The sequence below is a fragment of the Lethenteron reissneri genome, chromosome 4 (genome assembly GCF_015708825.2).
Source record: "Lethenteron reissneri isolate LAM-NWPU_2019-01 chromosome 4, ASM1570882v1, whole genome shotgun sequence".
Lineage (NCBI taxonomy): Eukaryota > Metazoa > Chordata > Hyperoartia > Petromyzontiformes > Petromyzontidae > Lethenteron > Lethenteron reissneri.
Window position 1 is genome coordinate 512,758 of NC_083782.1, and position 13,667 is coordinate 526,424.

General features: G+C 45.8%; 1 protein-coding gene across 3 annotated transcripts in view; it reads right to left on the bottom strand.

Annotated features, from left to right (window-relative positions):
- Positions 1-13,270, bottom strand: part of RAD17 (RAD17 checkpoint clamp loader component) — a 111,530-nt gene extending 98,260 nt beyond the window's left edge. For all 3 annotated transcript variants that reach the window (XM_061561786.1, XM_061561777.1, XM_061561797.1), the window contains exon 1: positions 13,171-13,270. The gene's annotated coding sequence lies outside the window, so the exon portion shown is untranslated. The remainder of the gene's footprint in view (positions 1-13,170) is intronic.
- Positions 13,271-13,667: the final 397 nt, after the last annotated feature.

The window sequence follows — 13,667 nt, forward strand, 5'->3', positions numbered from 1 at the left end:
TCATACAGTATGTGGTGGACACAACACTCTTCATACAGTATGGGGTGGACACAACACTCTTCATACAGTATGGGGTGGACAACTCTTCATACAGTATGTGGTGGACACAACACTCTTCATACAGTATGGGGTGGACACAACACACGTCATACAGTATGTGGTGGACACAACACTCTTCATACAGTATGTGGTGGACACAACACACGTCATACAGTATGTGGTGGACACAACACTCTTCATACAGTATGTGGTGGACACAACACACGTCATACAGTATGTGGTGGACACAACACTCTTCATACAGTATGTGGTGGACACAACACACGTCATACAGTATGGGGTGGACACAACACTCTTCATACAGTATGTGGTGGACACAACACACGTCATACAGAATGTGGTGGACACAACACTCTTCATACAGTATGGGGTGGACAACTCTTCATACAGTATAGGATAGACACAACACTCTTCATACAGTATGTGGTGGACACAACACACGTCATACAGTATGTGGTAGACGCAACACACGTCATACAGTATGGGGTGGACACAACACTCTTCATACAGTATGGGGTGGACAACTCTTCATACAGTATAGGATAGACACAACACTCTTCATACAGTATGTGGTGGACACAACACACGTCATACAGTATGTGGTAGACGCAACACACGTCATACAGTATGGGGTGGACACAACACTCTTCATACAGTATGGGGTGGACACAACACTCTTCATACAGTATGTGGTGGACACAACACTCTTCATACAGTATGGGGTGGACACAACACTCTTCATACAGTATGGGGTGGACACAACACTCTTCATACAGTATGGGGTAGACACAACACTCTTCATACAGTATGGGGTGGACACAACACACGTCATACAGTATGGGGTGGACACAACACTCTTCATACAGTATGTGGTGGACACAACACTCTTCATACAGTATGGGGTGGACACAACACTCTTCATACAGTATGGGGTGGACACAACACTCTTCATACAGTATGTGGTGGACACAACACTCTTCATACAGTATGGGGTGGACACAACACTCTTCATACAGTATGGGGTGGACAACTCTTCATACAGTATGTGGTGGACACAACACTCTTCATACAGTATGGGGTGGACACAACACACGTCATACAGTATGTGGTGGACACAACACTCTTCATACAGTATGTGGTGGACACAACACACGTCATACAGTATGTGGTGGACACAACACTCTTCATACAGTATGTGGTGGACACAACACACGTCATACAGTATGTGGTGGACACAACACTCTTCATACAGTATGTGGTGGACACAACACACGTCATACAGTATGGGGTGGACACAACACTCTTCATACAGTATGTGGTGGACACAACACATGTCATACAGTATGTGGTGGACACAACACTCTTCATACAGTATGTGGTGGACACAACACACGTCATACAGTATGTGGTGGACACAACACTCTTCATACAGTATGTGGTGGACACAACACACGTCATACAGTATGTGGTGGACACAACACTCTTCATACAGTATGTGGTGGACACAACACACGTCATACAGTATGGGGTGGACACAACACTCTTCATACAGTATGGGGTGGACACAACACTCTTCATACAGTATGGGGTGGACAACTCTTCATACAGTATGTGGTGGACACAACACTCTTCATACAGTATGGGGTGGACACAACACACGTCATACAGTATGTGGTGGACACAACACTCTTCATACAGTATGTGGTGGACACAACACACGTCATACAGTATGTGGTGGACACAACACTCTTCATACAGTATGTGGTGGACACAACACACGTCATACAGTATGTGGTGGACACAACACTCTTCATACAGTATGTGGTGGACACAACACACGTCATACAGTATGGGGTGGACACAACACTCTTCATACAGTATGTGGTGGACACAACACACGTCATACAGTATGTGGTGGACACAACACTCTTCATACAGTATGTGGTGGACACAACACTCTTCATACAGTATGGGGTGGACATAACACTCTTCATACAGTATGGGGTGGACACAACACTCTTCATACAGTATGTGGTGGACATAACACTCTTCATACAGTATGGGGTGGACACAACACACGTCATACAGTATGTGGTGGACACAACACTCTTCATACAGTATGTGGTGGACACAACACTCTTCATACAGTATGTGGTGGACATAACACTCTTCATACAGTATGGGGTGGACACAACACTCTTCATACAGTATGGGGTGGACACAACACTCTTCATACAGTATGGGGTGGACACAACACTCTTCATACAGTATGTGGTGGACACAACACTCTTCATACAGTATGTGGTGGACATAACACTCTTCATACAGTATGGGGTGGACACAACACTCTTCATACAGTATGGGGTGGACACAACACTCTTCATACAGTATGTGGTGGACACAACACTCTTCATACAGTATGGGGTGGACACAACACTCTTCATACAGTATGTGGTGGACACAACACTCTTCATACAGTATGGGGTGGACACAACACTCTTCATACAGTATGGGGTGGACACAACACTCTTCATACAGTATGTGGTGGACACAACACTCTTCATACAGTATGGGGTGGACACAACACTCTTCATACAGTATGGGGTGGACAACTCTTCATACAGTATGTGGTGGACACAACACTCTTCATACAGTATGGGGTGGACACAACACTCTTCATACAGTATGTGGTGGACACAACACTCTTCATACAGTATGTGGTGGACACAACACTCTTCATACAGTATGTGGTGGACACAACACTCTTCATACAGTATGGGGTGGACACAACACTCTTCATACAGTATGGGGTGGACACAACACACGTCATACAGTATGGGGTGGACACAACACTCTTCATACAGTATGGGGTGGACACAACACTCTTCATACAGTATGGGGTGGACACAACACTCTTCATACAGTATGTGGTGGACACAACACTCTTCATACAGTATGGGGTGGACACAACACTCTTCATACAGTATGGGGTGGACAACTCTTCATACAGTATGTGGTGGACACAACACTCTTCATACAGTATGTGGTGGACACAACACTCTTCATACAGTATGTGGTGGACACAACACTCTTCATACAGTATGTGGTGGACACAACACTCTTCATACAGTATGTGGTGGACATAACACTCTTCATACAGTATGGGGTGGACACAACACTCTTCATACAGTATGGGGTGGACACAACACTCTTCATACAGTATGTGGTGGACACAACACTCTTCAAACAGTATGGGGTGGACACAACACTCTTCATACAGTATGTGGTGGACACCACTCTTCATACAGTATGGGGTGGACACAACACTCTTCATACAGTATGGGGTGGACACAACACTCTTCATACAGTATGTGGTGGACACAACACTCTTCATACAGTATGGGGTGGACACAACACTCTTCATACAGTATGGGGTGGACAACTCTTCATACAGTATGTGGTGGACACAACACTCTTCATACAGTATGGGGTGGACACAACACTCTTCATACAGTATGTGGTGGACACAACACTCTTCATACAGTATGTGGTGGACACAACACTCTTCATACAGTATGTGGTGGACACAACACTCTTCATACAGTATGGGGTGGACACAACACTCTTCATACAGTATGGGGTGGACACAACACACGTCATACAGTATGGGGTGGACACAACACTCTTCATACAGTATGGGGTGGACAACTCTTCATACAGTATGGGGTGGACACAACACTCTTCATACAGTATGTGATGGACACAACACACGTCAAACAGTATGTGGTGGACACAACACTCTTCATACAGTATGTGGTGGACACAACACACGTCATACAGTATGTGGTGGACACAACACACGTCATACAGTATGTGGTAGACGCAACACTCTTCATACAGTATGGGGTGGACACAACACTCTTCATACAGTATGGGGTGGACACAACACACGTCATACAGTATGGGGTGGACACAACACTCTTCATACAGTATGGGGTGGACAACTCTTCATACAGTATGGGGTGGACACAACACTCTTCATACAGTATGTGGTGGACACAACACACGTCATACAGTATGTGGTAGACGCAACACACGTCATACAGTATGGGGTGGACACAACACTCTTCATACAGTATGTGGTGGACACAACACTCTTCATACAGTATGTGGTGGACACAACACTCTTCATACAGTATGGGGTGGACAACACTCTTCATAGAGTATGTGGTGGACACAACACACGTCATACAGTATGGGGTGGACACAACACTCTTCATACAGTATGGGGTGGACACAACACTCTTCATACAGTATGGGGTGGACACAACACTCTTCATACAGTATGGGGTGGACACAACACACGTCATACAGTATGGGGTGGACACAACACTCTTCATACAGTATGGGGTGGACACAACACTCTTCATACAGTATGGGGTGGACACAACACTCTTCATACAGCACAAGATGGACACAACACACGTCATACAGTATGTGGTAGACGCAACACACGTCATACAGTATGGGGTGGACACAACACTCTTCATACAGTATGGGGTGGACACAACACACGTCATACAGTATGGGGTGGACACAACACACGTCATACAATATGTGGTGGACACAACACTCTTCATACAGTATGGGGTGGACACAACACTCTTCATACAGTATGGGGTGGACAACTCTTCATACAGTATGTGGTGGACACAACACTCTTCATACAGTATGTGGTGGACACAACACTCTTCATACAGTATGGGGTGGACAACTCTTCATACAGTATGTGGTGGACACAACACTCTTCATACAGTATGGAGTGGACAACTCTTCATACAGTATGGGGTGGACACAACACTCTTCATACAGTATGTGGTGGACACAACACTCTTCATACAGTATGGGGTGGACACAACACTCTTCATACAGTATGTGGTGGACACAACACACGTCATACAGTATGGGGTGGACACAACACTCTTCATACAGTATGTGGTGGACACAACACACGTCAAACAGTATGGGGTGGACACAACACTCTTCATACAGTATGTGGTGGACACAACACTCTTCATACAGTATGTGGTGGACACAACACTCTTCATACAGTATGGGGTGGACACAACACACTCATACAGTATGGGTGGACACAACACACTTCATACAGTATGGGGTGGACACAACACTCTTCATACAGTATGGTGGACACAACACTCTTCATACAGTATGGGTGGACACAACACTCTTCATACAGTATGGGTGGACACAACACTCTTCATACAGTATGGGGTGGACACAACACTCATACAGTATGGGTGGACACAACACTCTTCATACAGTATGGGTGGACAACACTCTTCATACAGTATGGATGACACAACACGTCATACAGTAGGGGTGGACACAACACTCTTCATACAGGATGTGGTGGACACAACACTCTCATACAGTATGTGGTGGACACAACACTCTTCATACAGTATGTGGTGGCACAAACACTCTTCATACAGTATGTGGGTGGACACAACACTCTTCATACAGTATGGGGTGGACACAACACTCTTCATACAGTATGTGGTGGAACACACACTCGTCATACAGTATGTGGTGGACACAACACTCTTCATACAGTATGTGGTGGACACACACTCTTCATACAGTATGTGGTGGACACAACACTCTTCATACAGTATGTGGTGGACACAACACTCTTCATACAGTATGTGGTGGACACAACACTCTTCATACAGTATGTGGTGGACACAACACATCTTCATACAGTATGGGGTGGACACAACACTCTTCATACAGTATGTGGGTGGACACAACACTCTTCATACAGTATGTGGTGGACACAACACATCTTCATACAGTATGTGGTGGACACAACACTCTTCATACAGTATGTGGTGGACACAACACTCTTCATACAGTATGGGGTGGACACAACACTCTTCATACAGTATGTGGTGGACACAACACTCTTCATACAGTATGTGGTGGACACAACACTCTTCATACAGTATGGGTGGACACTCTTCATACAGTATGGGTGGACAACACTCTTCATACAGTATGGGTGGACACAACACTCTTCATACAGTATGGGTGGACACAACACACGTCATACAGTATGTGGTGGACACAACACTCTTCATACAGTATGTGGTGGACAAACACACTCATACAGTATGGGGTGGACACAACACTCTTCATACAGTATGGGGTGGACACAACACTCTTCATACAGTATGGGGTGGACACAACACTCTTCATACAGTATGGGTGGACACAACACACGTCATACAGTATGGGGTGGACACAACTCTTCATACAGTATGGGTGGACACAACACTCTTCATACAGTATGGGGTGGACACAACACTCTTCATACAGTATGACACACACACGTCTACAGTATGTGGTGACCAACACACGTCATACAGTATGTGGTGGACACAACACTCTTCATACAGTATGGGTGGACACAACACTCTTCATACAGTATGGGGTGGACACACACTTCATACAGTATGTGGTGGACACAACACTCATACAGTATGGGTGGACACAACTCTTCATACAGTATGGGGTGGACACAACACTCTTCATACAGTAGTGGTGGACACAACACTCTTCATACAGTATGGGTGGACACAACACTCTTCATACAGTATGGGTGGACACACTCTTCATACAGTATGTGGTGGACACACTCTTCATACAGTATGGGTGGACACAACTCTTCATACAGTATGGGGTGGACACACATCTTCATACAGTATGTGGTGGACACAACACTCTTCATACAGTATGGGGTGGACACAACACTCTTCATACAGTATGTGGTGGACACAACACACGTCATACAGTATGGGGTGGACACAACACTCTTCATACAGTATGTGGTGGACACAACACACGTCATACAGTAATGGGTGGACACAACACTCTTCATACAGTAGGGGGTGGACACAACACCCTTCATAACAGTATGTGGTGGACACAACACTCTTCATACAGTAGGGGGTGGACACACACACGTCATACAGTATGGGGTGGACACAACACTCTTCATACAGTATGGGGTGGACACAACACTCTTCATACAGTATGGGGGTGGACACAACACTCTTCATACAGTATGGGGTGGACACAACACCGTCATACAGTATGGGGTGGGCACAACACTCCTTCATACAGTATGGGGTTGGACACACACTCTTCATACAGTATAGTGATAGGACACAAACACACCGTCATAACAGTATGTGGTGGGACACAACACTCTTCAATACAGTATGTGGTGGACACACACATCGTCATACAGTATGTGGTGGACACAACACTCTTCATACAGTATGTGTGGACACAAACACTCTTCATACAGTATGCGTGGACACAACACTCTTCATACAGTAGGGGGTGGCACAACACTCTTCATAGAGTATGTGGTAGACACAACACTCTTCATACAGTATGGGTGGACACATCTATACAGTATGGGGTGGACACCACTCTCATACAGTATGGTGGACACAACACTCTTCATAGAGTATGTGGTAGACACAACACACTCATACAGTATGGGGTGGACACAACACCTCATACAGTATGGGGTGGACACAACACTCTTCATACAGTATGGGGTGGACACAACACTCTTCATACAGTATGGTGACACAACACACTCATACAGTATGTGGTGGACACAACACTCTTCATACAGTATGGGTGGACACAACACTCTTCATACAGTATGGGGTGGACACAACACTCTTCATACAGTATGTGGTGGACACAACACTCTCATACAGTATGGGGTGGACACAACACTCTTCATACAGTATGGGGTGGACACAACACTCTTCATACAGTATGGGGACACAACACTCTTCATACAGTATGTGGACACAACACACTTCATACAGTATGGGTGGACACAACACTCTTCATACAGTATGGGGTGGACACAACACTCTTCATACAGTATGGGTGGACACACACACTCATACAGTATGGGGGACACAACACTCATACAGTATGTGGTGGACACAACACTCTTCATACAGTATGGGGACACAACACTCTTCATACAGTATGGGTGGACACAACTCTTCATACAGTATGTGGTGGACACAACTCTTCATACAGTATGTGGACACAACTCTTCATACAGTATGGGGTGGACACAACACTCTTCATACAGTATGTGGTGGACACACTCTTCATACAGTATGTGGTGGAACACACTCTTCATACAGTATGGGGTGGACAACTCTTCATACAGTATGGGGTGGACACAACATCTTCATACAGTATGGGTGGACACAACACTCTTCATACAGTATGGGGTGGACACAACACTCTTCATACAGTATGTGGTGGACACAACACTCTTCATACAGTATGTGGTGGACACAACACTCTTCATACAGTATGGGGTGGACACACACCCATACAGTATGGGGTGGACAACACACTCTTCATACAATATGGGGTGGACACAACACTCTTCATACAGTATGGGTACACAACACACGTCATACAGTATGGGGTGGACACAACACTCTTCATACAGTATGGTGGTGGACACAACACTCTTCATACAGTATGGGGTGGACACAACACTCTTCATACAGTATGGGGTGGACACAACACACGTCATACAGTATGGGTGACACAACACTCTCATACAGTATGTGGTGGACAACTCTTCATACAGTATGGGTGGACACAACACTCATACGTATGTGGTGGACACAACACTCTTCATACAGTATGTGGTGGACACAACACGTCATACAGTATGGGTGGACACAACACTCTTCATACAGTATGTGGGGACACAACACTCTTCATACAGTATGTGGTGGACACAACACTCTTCATACAGTATGGGGTGGACACAACACTCTTCATACAGTATGTGGTGACACAACTCTTCATACAGTATGGGTGGACAAACTCTTCATACAGTATGGGGTGGACAACTCTTCATACAGTATGGGTGGACACAACACTCTTCATACAGTATGTGGTACACAACACTCTCATACAGTATGGGGTGGACACAACACTCTTCATACAGTATGTGGTGGACACAACACACGTCATACAGTATGGGTGGACACAACACTCTTCATACAGTATGTGGACACAACACACTCATACAGTATGTGGTGGACACAACACTCTTCATACAGTATGTGGTGGACACAACACCTTCATACAGTATGGGGTGGACACAACACTCTTCATACAGTATGGGTGGACACAACACTCTTCATACATGTGGTGGACACACACTCTTCATACAGTATGGGGTGGACACAACACTCTTCATACAGTATGGTGGACACAACACTCTTCATACAGTATGGGTGGACACAACACTCTCATACAGTATGGGTGACACAACACTCTTCATACAGTATGGGGTGGACAACTCTTCATACAGTATGGTGGACACAACACGTCATACAGTATGTGGTGGACACAACACTCTTCATACAGTATGGGGTGGACACAACACTCTTCATACAGTATGGGTGGACACAACACTCTTCATACAGTATGTGGTGGACACACACCTTCATACAGTATGTGGTGACCAACACACTTCATACAGTATGGGTGGACACAACACTCTTCATACAGTATGTGGTGGACACAACACTCTTCATACAGTATGTGGTGGACACAACACTCTTCATACAGTATGGGGTGGACACACACTCTTCATACAGTATGGGTGGACACAACTCTTCATACAGTATGGGGTGGACACAACACTCTTCATACAGTATGTGGGTGGACACAACACACTCATACAGTATGGGGTGGACACACTCTTCATACAGTATGTGGTGGACACAACTCTTCATACAGTATGTGGACACAACACCTTCATACAGTATGGGGTGGACACAACACTTTCATACAGTATGTGGGTGGACACAACACTCTTCATACAGTATGGGGTGGACACAACACTCTTCATGACAGTATGTGGTGGACACAACACACGTCATACAGTATGGGGTGGACACAACACTCTTCATACAGTATGTGGTGGACCACAACCTCTTCATACAGTATGGGTGGACACAACACTCTCATACAGTATGGGTGGACACAACACTTTTCATACAGTATGTGGTGGACACAACACACGTCATACAGTATGGGGTGGACACAACACTCTTCATACAGTATGTGGTGGACACAACACTCTTCATACAGTATGGGGTGGACACAACATCTTCATACAGTATGTGGTGGACACAACACTCTTCATACAGTATGTGGTGGACACAACACCTCTTATACAAGTATGGGGTGGACACAAACACACAGTAATACAGTATGGGGTGGACACAACACTCTTCATACAGTATGGGGTGGACACACTCTTCATACAGTATGTGGTGGACACAACACTCTTCATACAGTAGTGGTGGACACAACACTCTCATACAGTAGGGGTGGACACAACACGCGTCATACAGTATGGGGGGTGGACAACTCTTCATACAGTATGTGGTGGACACAACACTCTTCATACAGTATGGGGTGGACAACACTCTTCATACAGTATGTGGTGACACAACACTCTTCATACAGTATGGGTGGACAACTCTTCATACAGTATGGGGTGGACAACTCTTCATACAGTATGGGGGACACAACACTCTTCATACAGTATGTGGTGGCACACACTCATACAGTATGGGTGGACACAACACTCTTCATACAGTATGTGGTGACACAACACTCTTCATACAGTATGGGTGGACACAACACTCTTATACAGTATTAGACACAACACTCTTCATACAGTATGGGGTGGACACAACACTCTTCATACAGTATGTGGTACACACACTCATACAGTAGGTGTGGGACACAACACTCTTCATACAGTATGGGGGACACAACACTCTTCATACAGTATGGGTGGACCAACACTCTTCATACAGTATGTGGGGACACAACACACGTCATACAGTATGGGGTGGACACAACACTCTTCATACAGTATGTGGTGGACACAACACCTTCATACAGTATGGGGTGGACACAACACTCTTCATACAGTATGGGTGGACACAAAACTCTTCATACAGTATGTGGTGGACACAACACTCTTCATACAGTATGGGGTGGACACAACACTCTTCATACAGTATGTGGTGGACACAACACACGTCATACAGTATGGGGTGGACACAACACTCTTCATACAGTATGTGGTGGACACAACACTCTTCATACAGTATGGGGTGGACACAACACTCTTCATACAGTATGGGGTGGACACAACAACGTTCATACAGTATGGTGTTGGACACAACACTCTTCATACAGTATGTGGTGGACACAACACTCTTCATACAGTATGGGGTGGACACAACACACTTTCATACAGTATGGGGTGGACACAACACTCTTCATACAGTATGTGGTGGACACAACACTCTTCATACAGTATGTGGTGGACACAACACTCTTCATACAGTATGGGGTGGACACAACACACGTCATACAGTATGGGGTGGACACAACACTCTTCATACAGTATGGGGTGGACACAACACTCTTCATACAGTATGTGGTGGACACAACACTCTTCATACAGTATGTGGTGGACACAACACTCTTCATACAGTACGGGGTGGACACAACACACGTCATACAGTATGGGGTGGACACAACACTCTTCATACAGTATGTGGTGGACACAACACTCTTCATACAGTATGTGGTGGACACAACACTCTTCATACAGTATGTGGTGGACACAACACTCTTCATACAGTATGGGGTGGACACAACACACGTCATACAGTATGGGGTGGACACAACACTCTTCATACAGTATGGGGTGGACAACTCTTCATACAGTATGGGGTGGACAACTCTTCATACAGTATGGGGTGGACACAACACTCTTCATACAGTATGTGGTAGACACAACACTCTTCATACAGTATGTGGTGGACACAACACTCTTCATACAGTATGGGATGGACACAACACACGTCATACAGTATGGGATGGACAACTCTTCATACAGTATGGGGTGGACACAACACTCTTCATACAGTATGTGGTAGACACAACACTCTTCATACAGTATGGGGTGGACACAACACTCTTCATACAGTATGTGGTGGACACAACACACGTCATACAGTATGGGGTGGACACAACACTCTTCATACAGTATGTGGTGGACACAACACTCTTCATACAGTATGGGGTGGACACAACACTCTTCATACAGTATGTGGTGGACACAACACACGTCATACAGTATGGGGTGGACACAACACTCTTCATACAGTATGGGGTGGACACAACACACGTCATACAGTATGGGGTGGACACAACACTCTTCATACAGTATGTGGTGGACACAACACTCTTCATACAGTATGGGGTGGACACAACACTCTTCATACAGTATGTGGTGGACACAACACACGTCATACAGTATGTGGTGGACACAACACTCTTCATACAGTATGGGATAGACACAACACTCTTCATACAGTATGGGGTGGACACAACACTCTTCATAAAGTATGTGGTGGACACAACACACGTCATACAGTATGTGGTAGACACAACACTCTTCATACAGTATGGGATAGACACAACACTCTTCATACAGTATGCGGTGGACAACTCTTCATACAGTATGGGGTGGACACCACTCTTCATACAGTATGTGGTGGACACAACACTCTTCATACAGCACGGGATGGACACACAACTCTCCCTATGGACTCTTAACACACGAATACACAAACATAATAACACGCGTACATGTACACACACTAACACACGAACAGACTCTGTATCACACTCAGACTAAACGCTGTGTAACGCGAACCCGCGTGGTGATCGAGGAAACCCGGCCACTTCCAAGCGAACTGTGCCTCCCCAGTCAATGCAACAATATCCGTCTACGCCGACTCCTCGATTCTATTCCGTCATTCAGCAGCAACGCAAATAGATTCCAGCGACACATCGTCGTGCGCATTAACGTGGTGCGTGCCTGCATCGGACTTGTGCTTGTCGCATGCCGTTTCCACTTACGAACACGCCACAAGTCGCCACGCGATGAGAGTCGCTCAGCAGCACCACTCGCTCCCCTCCTCGCTCATGGCCGCTCTGTGCCTCGCTTCCTGCCCGGGGCGGGGGGGGCAAGTGGGCGGCGCGTGGCTGCGCGCTACGTCACGCCAACACAGCGCTCCCATTGGCCGAGAGCCGACCGGGGTTCATTTATAAGCGGAAATCTCAACGCGTTCGCCCGTAACAACATCGACGACGATGTCACTGTGCTGCTGTACGGAGATGTAAAAACACACGTGGGATACATAAGGGTTTTTTTGGGGGTTATATCATCATGTAAATATATCAATGTGTCGTTAAAACCCGCCACCACCCGACACAAGCAACTTGTAAGGGTTGTCAGGAAAACAGAACGTGCCAATTCGTCACTCGTACAGCACACCGGTGTGTTGGAGAGTCAAGCCACAACTATTACAATCTTGAGTACGACGTTTCGTCAGTAATTACAACTAGCTTCATCA